Raw genomic sequence first — 15,640 nt, 5'->3', positions numbered from 1 at the left:
AAAGCTATGCCATGACAGAGCATGACAGTGCTCTGTAGATTAAAGATGGTGGATGACAGCTGACGGAATTGCTCGCAAGAGTGCGGCACGGTGTTCTCTAGTTTAAATATGGCGGATGACAGCTGACGAAATTGCCCGCATGATAGCAGCACGGCGCTCTGTTGATTAAAGATGGCGGATGACAGCTAACGAAATTGCCTGCATGAGGGCAGCACGGTGTTCTGTAGTTTAAAGATGGCGGATGACAGGTGACGAAATTGCTCGCATGATAGCAGCACGGTGCTGTTAAGAAAGCATGTCGGTTTGTTTTCAAACAAGAGCACGTGGAATTTGCCGCCACCACATTTCAAAGGTAAGTAGCTGTAGAGTGCAGCACTATGCTCTCTTGATTAAAGATGGTTGATGACAGCTGACGAACTTTTCAAATTGCCCGCTACTACGTGCTTAAGGTAGTAGCCATAAAGAGAGCGGCACGGTGCTCTGTGGGTTAAAGATGGCGGATGACAGCTGACGAAATTACTTAAAGATGGCGGATGACAGCTGTCAGAAAGCACGTAGGTTTGTTTCCAAACAAGAGCACGTGGAATTTGCTACCACCACATTTCAAAGGTAAGTAGCTGAAGAGTGCAGCACTGTGCTCTCTAGATTAAAGATGTTTGATGACAGCTGACGGAACTTTTCAAATTGCCCGATACTACGTGCTTAAGGTAGTAGCCATAAAGAGAGCGGCACGGTGCTCTATGGATTAAATATGGCGGATGACAGCTGACGAAATTACTTGCAAGGAGGGCAGCACGGTGCTTCCTTGATTAAAGATGGCAGATGACAGCTGCACGTGGCTTTGTTTACCGATTCAAATCTCGCGCTAGTATGGTTAAGTGGCAGCACTAAGATTTAGGCCCGTCAAGATGGCAGCACTGAGGTTTGCGATACGTTGTTGTCTGTCAAAATACACGTGGCTGTCAAAAAGCACGTGGATTTGTTTACCGATTCAAATCTCGCGCTAGTTAGGTTAAGTTGGTACCACTAATGTTTAGGCCCATCAAGATGGCAGTACTGAGGTTAGCGATGCGTTGTTGTCTGTCAAAAAGCACGTGGCTGTCAAAAAAAGCACGCGGCTTTGTTTACCAATTCAAATTTCCCGCGGAAGGTGGAGCGGGCCCCTGGGAAGGCCTCCCGGGAGGAGGTCCCTGGGAGCCGGAGGTGGCGGTGGCCGCAGAACTGTCCAATTTTACTACTGACATCGAAATACATCAGATAAAATCGTCTTTCTCTGAATTATAGTTGTCGAGGTGGGGATTATTCGCGTATGTATGCTTGTTGACAAGCGAAACTAGTCCACCGCGAATGCCGCGTTCAAAAAAAAGCATGCCGATATCCGTTAGAAGATCAAGTTGAACACCGGTACACTTAAGCATACATCCCATGACAGACCGGATGTTGTGTAGTAATGGCAAGGGTCTAATCCGCAAATACTTAAACACAGTTTTTCTAAACTTTTCTTACACATCACAGAGTAAAAGTGTATCTACCTTCAAGTACAAGTCAGCATATTCACCTAATATTCACCTGGCAGGCATGGAAACAGTTTTCATCAGAAATGGAAACCGTATGCTTATCGTATGGCGACGAGCTGAGTGACGGTGTATTACAATCTATTTATACACTTGTAAATGCAGACTGAAGAGGTAATTTTGTTTCTTCTAATGTTTGAAAGCTCTGAATATAGTCATAGGGCAGAACACGTTTCCTTATACAAATTATAAATCGCTCAGAATCTGGGAAATACTCTGCAATGCATTTCAAGTCGTCGCTTGAAAGCCCATTTGCAAGTATATCAAGTAAAAATTTCATAAATTTATACGAATCTAGAAAGCAAATATTAATATCGCCTACACGATAACTGAATGAAATAAAGCGTTCATGATATTGTGCAATGACAGTGAATTTTGTACAATTTAATTGTGAAAATTCACGAACAATGAAGTGGCTGTTGTAGCCAGAGTAACGGATTTTGTAGGGTTATAATGTGCGTGGACAATTAACAAGTTACTATATTGGATCAAAACTGATCATCATGAATTATTTTGCTCTGTTGAGCTTGTCGGAATTTGACTGGAATTGTATTATGCTGCAAGCTCGTAATTGTACGGATCCGCTACGGTAGCGCTAGCATCCAGTAAGGCATGCTGTCCGAATTATACTGCCATCTAGCAGGCCACGGAACTGAATTCTGCTTCGTTTTCTCCATGCATGAAACGACAATTGGCGACGAGTTTTTTTTCGGGGCTTTTTAGAGTGTGATACAGGAGAGAGATGCTTCTGCTATTGCTGGTGGATTTAACTTATATTTAGAGTAGAAGAAGAAAGAGAAAGGATAATGGTTTTATTCGATCCTGGGTTATCACGTCGTCGTGTGGCGATGACCTTATCGCCTTCCATTCATTTTCCTGATTTAAAAAAAATATGGAAGTAAGCATTCAGTTTCTTGTTGACCCCGGAGATAAGTTAAATGAAGAGCAAATCCGATAATTTAAGGTGACTGTGTGGATTACGTAAATTCGTCAGGCTTAATTGAACTGCCTAGGTGCACAAGGAATTCAGTTTACGAAAGGGAATGAAACTGGTCATTTTCAAGTTGTGAATTAACTACTATATTTGTTGGGGCTTTAATGGAACTATTTGAGAGTTATTGAACGTATTAAATCTTTGTTGTCGAAATTATCTGTAAGGCAATTGATTGTATGAGTCGAAAATTATTTCTTATGGGTAATTCTGCTGTGTATTTATCCTTTCTGGGTGGGTAGCCACGTGATCTGGTCGCCATGGTTGCACTATTTATATGTGGGTGGGCGTGGTCTCTATTATGTTTTGACATTTGCCGTTCGATGCTTCGTTATGTGGTGACAGCTGACGTGCGCCATTAGAGACTGTTGGGATTTTGTTCTTGGGGATAGGCGTGATTCTGTAAAGGCATCCCCATATCTCCGTTTTTCTTGGCGTTTGAAAACAATTAATATTTTATTTTGGATTATATTCGACCTTGTGACTCTTTGTACCTGTTGGTCACATTAATATTTGATTTAATTATCCCATTTCTAATGTTTGTTCATGTGGAACTTGCGTTCTGTGAATTTCCCATGCTACTGATCTTGATCTGCAGTTGAAGTGGTACTTAAGAAACATTTTTCGCTCTCGAAAACGGAATTGTGTGACATGATAGTCTTGGGTTAAGTGTTTAATTAAGAACTACGTTCATTTCTCTAAAATTATATTTTCTATTTTATCCCGCTTGAGGAATTCTCCTGGGGACTGGTTAGTCAGTAAGTATTATTTTTGTCCAATCTACTCGACCTCTGTGAGCCTTGCGGTTTCTATACCTTGCTACGACCTTATGTTGGGAGCATCTTGGTAAGTGCTTTGCTAAAAATTTAATTTTCCCTGGTCGTGCAACTACTGTTGAATCGAGAAGGCGAAAGTTGATATCGCCTACACGATAACTGAATAAAATGAAGCGTTCATGATTTTGCGCAATCACAGTGAACTTTGGACAATTTAATTGTACAAATTCACGAACTATGAAGTGGCTGTCGTAGCCTGACAAGTTATGGAAAAAGCATGGAATAAATTTAGGTACACGATATGAAAGATTGCACGAATCATGTGCTGGTCCGCGATATTTCCCGGTAAAGTGACAGTGATCTCTAACCTTAATCTGCGGGAAAATAATCGGCTGTTTACAGATGTGATATTCATCAGTTTCATCATGCAAAGTCATCTCATCCAACGTCATTTGAATGGGCACTGGTTGTGGAATAAGCGTATGAACGTGTTGTACTAAGTGTTGTAATTCTTTTAACAGCCATGCTGTACAGTTTCCTCCGCGATACATCCTAAGAATGACAGAGATGAATCGTAGGAACAAAAGACTTTGTAAGCTACTGAAAACGGAGTGTCCTCTCAGTTTTAATTACTGTGTTGATGGGTTGAAAGTTCCTTTTGGGGATCATTGTAAGTACCTAGGTGTTAATATAAGAAAAGACCTTCATTGGGGTAATCACATAAATTTGATTGTTAATAAAGGGTACAGATCTATGCACATGGTTATGAGTTTATTTAGGGGTTGTAGTAAGGATGTAAAGGAGAGGGCATATAGATCTCTGGTAAGACCCCAACTAGAGTATGGTTCCAGTGTATGGGACCCTCACCAGGATTACTTGATTCAAGAACTGGAAAAATTAAAAGAAAAACGGCTCGGTTTGTTCTGGGTGATTTCTGAGAAAAGGGTAGCGTTACAAAAATGTTGCAAAGTTTGGGCTGGGAAGACTTAGGAGAAAGGAGATAAGCTGCTCGATTAAGTTGTATGTTCCGAGAGATGGCGTGGGAGGACATCAGTAGACGAATAAGTTTGAGTGGTGTCTTCAAAAGTAGGCAAGATCACAATATGAAGATAAAGTTGGTATTCAAGAGGACAAATTGGGGCAAATATTCGTTTTTAGGAAGTCAGGGAGTTAAGGATTGGAATAACTTACCAAGGGAAATGTTCAATAATTTTTCAATTTCTTTGCGATCATTTAAGAAAAGGCTTGGAAAACAACAGATAAGGAATCTGCCACCTGGGCGACTGCCTTAAATGCAGATCAGTAGTGATTGATGTTGATTCTCCAAACTTTTGAAATTTAGCCAGCAATGTGTCGACGATGTGTTTGCGGAACCATACCGAAATATTGTCTGAACATAAGAGTTTCGTCATGTTAGAAGAAATTAAAATATTTCATGAATTTGCTGATTATCTTTGAAAAGAATAAAGGAACAAGCTAGACTAGCGTTTATTTTAAGCGCCGTATACATATACAGCAAAGAAATGACTTTTCTTCGAAAGCATTATAAAAAGAGAGTAAGAAAGAGTTTGGATCTAACACATTTGATGAATTTCGTATAATACCGCTTAGAATACGCGATGAAAAACATGTATGTATATTTTCCCAATTCATTGTCATAATTACGCCTCAACAAAACTAATGACACAAGTTTTGTTCTCTATTCCACGGTGTATATTAGAAATAGAACGTTGATTTTGTTGTTCCAATTCTAAATCGGTTAACACACTGGGTAGAAATGCTTGGAATTCCTTACAGACGCATAAAATTCTTTCATCAAATTTTGTTTTTAGTTTTCGAAGCGATATCACTTTAAATCGCTGATTTAGTAGAAGATTGCTGAGCCGCCTGGTTAATCCGTTCGATTTTCCTACAAAAAGCTAAATGCTATTTTTTAGATTGTTTCAAAAATAATTTAAACTTATGAGATCGATAAAAAGATTGAAACATACCTTAAGATGTGCACGTTTAATGTAGATGAAGACAGCAAACTGGGACTCGGATGAAGAAAACAGTAAATAGGAACGACGACAACGATAATTCTTGTAGTACCTAGAAAAGAGGAATAATGTATGTCTGTAGCTTGAAGGATAGTCTAGTTATATAGTGAGATAGTTCTTCTTTACGCTGTTTGCAACCGTATAAGCATAACTTCAACTCGAAAGTTAGTCTGATTCTCAACAGCTAGCCTAGGCATAACTAAAGAAACATACTGAGCTAGAAGTTTGTACCCGCATGCATTACACTCAGCTCAAAAGTTAGCCGTATACTCAGCAGGTAGCCTAGGCATCACTAAAGAAACGTACTGAGCTAGAAATTTGTACCCGCATGCATTACACTCAGCTCGAAAATTAGTTGGATCCTCGACAGCTTGCCTAGGCATCACTAAAGACGCGTACTGTACTGGAAGTTTGTACCCGCATGCATTGCACTCAGTTAGTTGGATCCTCAATAGCTCCGCTATAAGTACGTTTGTTACTTAAGCCTAAGTGTAAAACACAGACAGATTAATAAACTTACTTTTTAGCAGATATTAGTCGGATGAAGTAGACGATGACGATGATTTTCTAAAACAAAGAAGAAGAAATAGTAAATATAAAAGAATCGAAGATAATGATAATAATAATAATAATAATAATAATAATAATAATAATAATAATAATAATAAAATTTACATTTTTAGCAGATAGCAGATGTCATTCACGATGGTCAGCTTCGTTTAAAGTAAGAGAATACAGTAAATTGTCTATTCGTTTATATGCACATACAATTTTATATGATCAGCACTTAACACACACACACACACACACACACACACACACACACACACACACACACACACACACACACACACACACACACACACACACACACACACACACACACACTGAGACTGCCATGCGTTTTACATAGACTACTTCTTGTCGACTACACTTGTTGCTAGGGCGTGAAGCAGAAAAGTGTGCAAGTCAGCTAGGACGTACAGGCGTAACGAAAGTTAATCTAACACTGCTACTTCGAAAAAGAAGCGGTCAGTACAATGCCTTGTTAAAAACTACTTCTATGTTAGATCTCCCTGTAGGTAAGGGTAGTAGAATAACACTGACAATATCCCCTGCCTAGAGTTCCCAGGGCTCTGAACTTAAGACTGTACGGGGCCCTGAGCTGAGTCCTAGCAATGTGTCGAAACAAACGTGCTTTTTCTGAACTCGAGAGTGCACGGGGCCCTGAGCTGAGTCCTGGCAATGTATTGAAACATACGAGCTGTTTCTGAAATCGAGAGTGTACGGGAACCTGTGCTGAGTCCTAGCATTGCTTTAGCCGTGTGGTTATTGGCGCGCAGCTGTGAGCTTAGAATAACACCAACAGTATACCATGCGTGACATGAAAGGGCCACTAAAAGAGGCTATAAACTCGTAGAAACGACAACGCTAAACTCATTGAGCTACTGTCGCGTATTTTCTTATGGTACAGTTTGCAAATGTACTTTGTCCTCTACCGGGCAAAAGTTGCTTATTGGGACATTCCATTGATAGCGGATATGCTCTCGCTAGAGCACACACAAGTCCAACACGCTCGAAGCTCTGTCTAAAAATATTCTCTAAAGTCGCCTCCCAGCGAATAGGTTTAATACAGTAAAAATAAAACAACTTTTTTTCGTAGAACTAGGTAAGAGATCACACCCTGCCTGCTGTAAGAGGGAGCCCCCAAGAAACCCTAAATCTCTTAACTGGGTCATGCTATTGCTCTTTACTTTTATCTAACCTATCCGACTTTCAGCCGGAGATCGCAGTTTGATTCTTAGGAGATAAGGCTCGTTCGAGATTGTACCTAAGTATTCGCGATTTACCTAGCAAGAGATACTCCAAGTTATATTTCCCAGCGAAGTTTTTCTAGTCCCTGCCTCTTAGCTAGAGGTCCCCGAGTTCGATTCCGAGCTAGGTCAGTACTCCCAGAATGTCCAGTAGTAATTTTTTCTTAAAGACTCGACGACGTGTTCCTGCTTTGCTGTTTGTGTGTGTGTGTCGCAGACCGGAAATGCGTTCTCACAGATGCCGCACAAGAAGCAAGGGATATTTCCAGTTGAAGCATGTCTACTTGTTGTTTGCTTCTCGCCCGAACACCTCGATTTCGATTCCTTGTTAGGTCGAGGATACAAGTAGCCTAGAATAACAGTCGTGCTCAACAGCAGCCACTTCGTAGAGTAAGGGTAAAGAGGTTTAGTTTTCTGCTTGCCTCCCCCGTCGCGTACGGTGCGTGCTTTAACTCAAGAATTCTTACTAGGTCAGAGATTTTGCAGACCGGAACTGCTTTCTTACAGATGCCGCACAAGAAGCAAGGAATATTTTAAGCTGAAGCACGTTTACTTGTTGTTTGCTTATCGCCCAGACACCTCGAGTTCAAAGTCGAGGATGCAAGTGGCCTAGAATAACAGTCGTGCTGAGCAGCAGCCACATCGTAGACTAATGGTAAAGAGGTTTAGTTTTTCTGCTTGCCTCCCCAGTCGTGTAGCGTGCGTGCGTTGACTCTGAGTTCGATTCCTCGCCCAGTGAGAGATTTTTCCCTCGGCCTAAGAGCAGAATTTAAATTTTCCCGCTACCGGTTTCAGGCATAGAATTTTAGCATCGTCAGCTCAGAAGTTAGCCATGTTTAAACGATGACAACTGTTAGAAGAAAATCACGTAGACATGCCCTGCAGCTGTAGTCCCAGCGCACTTGCCTAAGGTAGCAGTCATAAAGATTTAGCCCGCCAAGACGCTCCCTAGATAGCCGCTAATTGCTGTCAAAAAGCACGTAGAATTTTTTAAACTGCCCGCAACCACGTACTAGCTTGTGCAGTAGACCCCACAGTCACCTTTCTCCATAAGAGCAGTAGGCTCTAGGCTAGCCTTTTCATGAGAGCAGCCGCCACCTTGTGCAGTAGGCTCCCTCAGCCATCTTTCACAAGAAGAATAACCGCCATCTTGCGCAAGCGCCCTTAACCCGTCTCATGAGAGCCTATGTATAGCAGCCATCTTGTGTAATCGCCCTTAATCGACATCTTTCTCTATAAGAGCAGCAGCTATCTTGCGCAATCGCCTATAGCCGTCTCATAAGAGATTATGTATAGATGCCATCTTGCGCAATCGCCCATAGCCGTCATCTTTCTCCATAAGAAGCCGTATATAGCTGCCATCTTGCGCAAGCGCCCCTAGGCCGTCACATAAGAACAAACGCCATCTTGTACAAGCGCCCATAGGCGTCTTCTTTCTCCATAAGAAGCCGTGTATAGCCCCTATGTTGCGCAAGCGCCCCTAGCCGTCTCATAAGCAGCTGTGTATAACCACCATCTTATGCAATTGACGTTGGGAAGGTCATCTTGTCGTAAAACTAAAGATAGCCCTCTTAAAGATGGTGGGTGTGAGGTTAGGCTCTCTCACTTAGGCGGCGAGAATGCACTGAAGTTTGCGATCGTCTGTTGTTTAAAGATGGTCGCTTACAGCTGTCAAAAAGCACGTGGAATTTCAAATTGCCCGCCACCACGTGCCTAAGGTGGCATCCATGAGGATTTAGCACCGTCATGATGGCAGCATGATGCTCTCCTGTTTAAAGATAGCCGCTGACAGCTGTCAAAAACACGTGGATTTGTTTACAAACAAGAGCACGTGGAATTTTTCAAAATGACCGCTACTACGAGCCTAAGGTGGCACCCATGTGGATTTAGCCCCGTCATGATGGCAGCATGATGCTCTCTTCTTTAAATATGGTCACTGACAGCTGTCAAAAAGCACGTGGAATTTCAAATTGCCCGCCACCACGTGCCTAAGGTGGCATCCATGAGGATTTAGGCCCGTCATGATGTCAGCATGATGCTCTCTTGTTTATAGATGGCCGCTGACCGCTGTCAAAAAGCACGTGGCTCTGTTTACAAACAAGAGCAACGTTGCTTTGTTTACAAACAAGAGCACGTGGTCATAATGTCACGGTCACGTGGTCATGACGTCACGGAGTCAATGACCTCGTGTGCTGACACAGCAGAAGAAGTGCTGACTCATTTCCCGCCTTGGGAACACTATTGCCCTACTACTGATGATTAATGAGGACGGAACTTTTACAGGTACCGTATGTTATCATTGAAACATATTTTTTGGCTTCGCAGAAGACCTTACACGTATTATAATCAACGCAAACAAGAGCTTTTTCTGGTCCGTAATCGAAGTGATTACAATTCTGTTAAAGCAGCGGAAACACCAGTAGACTCGAAAATTACACTTCATCTTATATTGTGGAGGATTCCTCATGTAACATTATCTGATCGTGAAAAACTTCGAAATCTCAAGATTGTAGAAAATGGTGCATCTTTACCTTTAGGTTTTCGAAGTTGGGAGCTGCATGAATATCCTGTGTTATCACCTACAAACAAGTATAGCTGGGCTGTTAAAACGTTACGTTTTACAGAGAAGCACTTGTATATTATTTTTGGATTTCAAATCCATCGTAAATTCAATCATGAAAAAGATAGCTCACAGTTTGATCACTGTAAATTAAGAAATGTCAACAGAATTACGTATGCCTACGAAAACATGGACATTAATTTTGAGATAAATAAATTTGGGATGCTCTATTACATGTTTTGTAAATTTCAATCATCATATTATCAGAAAGAAGATCGTCCGTTAATTTCGCCTCAAGAATTAAAAAATAAGGCACGGATTGAAGTTACAGACTGCTGTTATCATGAAGAATCTATAAAAGAATCTCCTGTCGATATTCGTTTTGAATTTGAAACAACTGAAAACATCCTTGCTAACATATCAGCCTATTGTCTTATTATTCATATGAGTGATGTTACCTACCATCCGCTAACGAATATTGTTACAAGACTGTAAATCATTAACAATAACATCGACATTTGTGTGTGCTTCGACATCGTACGCTATGGAACAGAAAGAATATACGGTTAATAACAAACAAAACTGTCAATGTGCATGCTGCCCGTATGCTCATACGCAATATATTATTTATCTCACACGAGCGAGTGAGGCTGCTAAGATGTTCTACAAACATAGAACCATATATGAGATGCCAAAACACCTCATTCAATATTTACCGCCAGGATTTTTATCTACGTACGCTGCCCCTTACATACATGATTTTTGGGACATCCATCCTCTACACAGTAAGATGTCAATCGATGTAGCTTTAATCAAAACCTGTCAACGTCATTACAAGCATCGTGGTAAAAATGGTGATGACGATTGGGATGTACCAAATCCGAGGAATGAACACTGTACACTATGTATGGATGAACTTTTTCCATTCATTTCAGTACATGATGACAATGATTTAGAAAAGAAACAGACCACATAAATAACAGCAAGGTAAGAACTGCATTATCTTCTTTGTAAAGCACAACATACCTTGTATACTATATTTAGTAAACACTAAATATTTTGTATAATTTGAATGTTGCAGGAGGCATTAAAATTTTGGAAGCAAAAAGCTTTTAAAGAGCATAGCAACCTTGTCGGCAGAAAAACGAAAACTGTTGTAGTACATTGTTTTAATTCTGTAAATAAATATTGTATTGCAATCAAAATGTTGTACTTATAGCATTCCTTTGACTCCTTATACCTACTCATTCTATCTATATGGCTTGAGTAAGTGAGCTTGATAACGAACAAGTCTAAACATGCATAACTATGATGACGTCATCGCCGCAGGTTAATAACAGAATAATAGCACGTGCTCACTCAAGGTCGCGTCCTTATAGTAATGACTGTTTAAACTTGTTCGATACAGACATAAAGCTATGCCTTGACAGAGGAGGAGGAAGAGGAGAAAGAGAAGGAGGAGGAGGTCATAAGAGCCTATGTATAGCCGTCATCTTGTGCAGTAGCCTCTAAGCTAGCTTTCTTCATAAGAGCCTGTGTATTGCCGCCATCTTTAGCAGTAGGCCCCCTCAGCCAGCTTTCTCTACAAGAGCAGCCGCTATCTTGCGCAAACGCCCTTGGCAGTCATCTTTCTCCATAAGAGCCCATGTATAGCCGCCAGGTGGTGCAATCACCCATGGCCGCCATCTTTCTCCGTAAGAGCCCATGTATAGCAGCCATCTTGCGCAATCGCCCAAAGCCGTCATCTTTCTCCATAAGAGCCCATGTATAGCCGCCTTTTTGTGGAATCGCCCATGGCCAGCATTTTCCCCCATAAGAGCACGTCATGTAGAGCCGCCATCTCGCTCAAGCGCCTATGCCCAGCATCTCTCTCCATAAGAGTCTATGCATAGCCGCCATCTTGCTCAATCGCTCTTAGCCGTCCTTTTCTCAATAAGAAGCCATATATAGCCGCCATCTTGTGCAAACGCCCCTAGGCCGTCTCATAAGAGCAGCCGCCATCTTGCGCAAGAGCCCATTGCCGGAATCTTTCTCCATAAGTATCCGTGTATAGCAGCCATCTGGCGCGAGCGGGCTAGGCCGTCTCATAAGGAACTGTATATAGCCGCCATCTTGTGCAATTGGCGTCGGGAAAGGCATCTTGCCGTAAAACTCAGGATAGTTCCCTTCAAGATGGCGGATATGAGGTTAGGCTTACTCTCCTAGGAGTCGGGAAGGGCAACTAGCCGCAAAAGTAAGGTTACGCCCACAAGATGGCGACTGTGAGTTTAGGCTCGCTCTCTCATGCAAAATCCGCAAATCGTCATTGCTCTATTACTACACTAGGGGTCAATGATCTCGGGTTAATGACCGTAGAGTTGGAATCGGCCTAGGTACACTACTAGTGGTCCATGAGCTCCCGTAGATTTCAAATTTCCCGCAGTGCTGAGTCAGCAGTCACGTCACTCGCTCCGCGGCCTCTGATTGGCACGGGGGAAGATTTCTCTTTGCCCTACTACTGCTGGGGTTTGATTCATAGAGGCATATAGTTTGTGCGCGCTAATAGTAGCAGTGGCGATTATTGTTTTATGAGGAAGTACATCTATCCTCTATTTCTATCGTTCCACTGACTTGGAGTTGCCCTCCTGTCAACGATTAGAGCGTTGTGGTTGCACAACTAAGTAAGAGAGAATTCACGTGTTCGATTCCTGGGATTACAATATTCGTTAGAAGTTGGTAAGTATAGGCTGTTGTAATGTTTCTAAATTCTTATATGTATATGGACAGAAGATATAGTGGCAGAAAATCGTATTGCCTTGCGTTAGAAGAAAGTAAGTATCATCGTCAAGAAGGTCAGCGCCGCTCAACTGATTCAACGTAACTACATTCTAAAAAATCCTCTCCGCAGCGGGAGGACTCTGTTAATTCTTTGTTGGTTGGGGACATAAAGCCTTATGCTAACCTCACAATGCTATACGTAAGATAATCAAAGTGGGTGCGCGTAGTGATTTTTTTCTAACATTCACCAGAGTAATTAGTGTTCGAATCCATTACAGTAATAGAAAGAGATTTTTAATAGTGGTTTTGTGTTGGTATTTTCAACAATTTCTCTTCACTCGCTTCCTCCTATCACAGACTGTCATCATGTTCTGTCTTGACGATATAACCAAGGTAAGTTTTTTTGTTCGGCACACGATGCTGTAGTTAACATGTTCTGTCTTGTCGGATGGTGACGTAATGCTTTAGCGAGGGGAAGGGCATCTGTCCGTGAAACTGTGAGGAGGAGGAACGTAGCTTGTCGAAAGGGGAAGCTTGCATCAAAAATATGTCGGGAAGAGTCTTGTCGAGGAGGGCAGCTTGCGTTAAAACCACGTCCTTTAAGATGGTGGTATGTGGAGAAGGGCAGCTCGGGAAGGTTCATGGCGGGAAGGGCAGCTTGCATAAAACCTACAGTGGAGAAGGGTCTTGTCGAGATGGGTAGCTTGCTTTAAACTTTAGTCCTTAGGCCCCCTCTGTAATAATGGCCAGAAGTGCAGCTCGGGAATGTCCGTGATGAGAAGCACAGCTTGCTTTAAAACTATGTCGGGAAGGGTCTTGTCGAGAAGGGAAGCTCGGGAAGGAACATATCGAGAAGGGCAGTTTGCCTGCAGTTAGGCCCTCTGGCTTTAGGATCGTTCAAAAATTCCGCGGCGTGGCTAAGTCCCGTCATGATCATTTAAATTCCGCGCTCTGCAGTGAGGATAGGTTTTGTCAAGGTTGTAGCAGTTCAAAACAAGTGCACGTGGTTAGGACCTGTCAGCTGTCAAAAAGCACGTGCATTTTAAATTCCTCGCCCTCCACGTGGTTAAGATGCTAACAGTGTGGCTAGAACCTGTTAAGATGGCAGCACTGATGGTAGCCATGTTTACTTCTTTAAAATTCATACCCACGTAGTTAGGACCTGACAGCTGTCAAAAGCACATGCCACATTTAATATTCCGCGCCTGTACGTTGCTAAGTCCTGTCAAGAGAACAGCGGTAAGGTTAGAATTCTTTCAAAATTCCACTCTTGCACATGGCTAAGTTCCGTTAAGATGACAGTAGTAAAGATAGTGTCGTTTCCTTTTTCAAAATTCCGCGCCACATATCTGAAAAGCATGTGATGTGAGGCTGTCCCGTTAATATGCGCACGCATATGAGATGAGCTTACATTCTCTTTTACTAGAGTGCGCAACTATTGTTAATCAATGCATGTACATCGACAATCGAAAAAATTTAAAAAATCAACTTATATTTTCATTTACCAGAGTGCGCAACTATTGTCAGTCGATTTGCATGAATCGAGAATCGCAAATTTCAAGAAGAGTTTATATTTTCTTTTGCCAGAGTGCACAACAATCGCCTCATAATGCGCGCGCACTGCATGCTGATCTATACATCCCCCACCCGCTCAACGTATGTATAAATACAACTGCAAGTTGTAGTTTCACTCGCTTGCCTCGTAAGAGGCGGCCGTGCCCTATCATCTTAGCCGGGGTAGTATTTTTGTAGAGGACTCATCGCTACGGCGGTAGAGCCCATCACCTATTTCTTGGTAAGGGTTTCTGGGAAAAGAGGACTACCTCTCTACCCTCGCCCCCGAATTCAATAAAGCAGATAAATTCTCTGAGGTTATCCTTGCACTCTTTCGTGCCTCAGGTCGCCGTTAACTCCTGTCTATGCGGTTAGCCTTGCTCACTTTTTAAAATTCTGCTCCCCTAGTTGGCTGCAGTGAGGTTTGGTCATGCTGAGATGGCAGCATTTAGGTTAGCGACGTTCACTTGTTTAAATTCCGCGCTCACGTGGTTAGGACCTCCCATCTTGACAACTGACAAAATTACGTGGATTTTAAATTGCCCGCCACCATGTGCATAAGATGGCAACAGTGAGGTTTAGCCCCGTCAAGATGGCTGCGGTGAGGTTAGCGATGCTCTGTTGTCCTTAAAAGTGAGATTAGCGTCCGTCAAGATGACAGCTGTCACCTTGACAGTTGTCAAAAAGCACGTGGCCTAGCCCGTGGCTTTGTTTACAAACAGGAGCGCGTTGTAGTGACGTCACGACCAAGTTGTCATGACGTCATGGGGTCAATGACTGTGTCCGGGGTCAATAACCCCGGATGTAACCTGACACCCGTGGGATAATGCTGACGAAGCTCCCATTGTGCTTGAACCCCCTTGCTCCTCTACTGCTATAGGTTCAAAATATATCTGCCGTGTTTTTATTTTGTAGTTTATTTGTGTAATGTTATATCCCTAGTTTAAAATGGAGTTAGTCCATTCAGCCTTTTATTAGCAACCTCGTTGTGTATATAATTGAATTAAGGTTATCAGTGAGAGGAATCACCATGTTAAAAGTTGCTGTGTACCTGTCTGCAAAGCAAATTATAAACGAGGAGAGTATACTCCAGTATTTGTGCTTCCTTCTGATGAAGAAAGAGTTGGTTATGGAAGAAGGCTATTCCTAGAGAGAAATTAACAGTTAATCACCACACAGTTGTGTGTATCAACCAATTTCCTGAAGACTAAATCCTGAGGGAAATAAAAGTGCCCCGTCCAGATGGTGAGTTAAAATTTCTTATTATGTCAAAAACATGGGTAACATTAGATATACTTTATGTAATCAGACGGCTTATTTTCATTCCGTATATCTGAAAATTCAAGTCCAATTTATGCATTTTGTCATTTTAGGTAGAAATGTATTGTGAAATGACACTGCTGAGATTTTTCTATCAAATTTCATATCACAGGCAACGGAACAGGGTTTTTTTCCATGAAAACTGAATATGAAAATAATTGTATAGGCATTGTTTGCTGTTTAGAAATCTACATTTTTAAACAATAACTGAATTTCATGACAGGGACAGTAAATGTTTTGTTATTGTCTGAGGTT

The sequence above is a fragment of the Anabrus simplex genome, chromosome 1 (assembly GCF_040414725.1).
Source record: "Anabrus simplex isolate iqAnaSimp1 chromosome 1, ASM4041472v1, whole genome shotgun sequence".
In the NCBI taxonomy this organism is placed as follows: domain Eukaryota; kingdom Metazoa; phylum Arthropoda; class Insecta; order Orthoptera; family Tettigoniidae; genus Anabrus; species Anabrus simplex.
The sequence above is the reverse complement of the archived record's forward strand: the minus strand, read 5'-3'. Positions refer to the sequence as shown.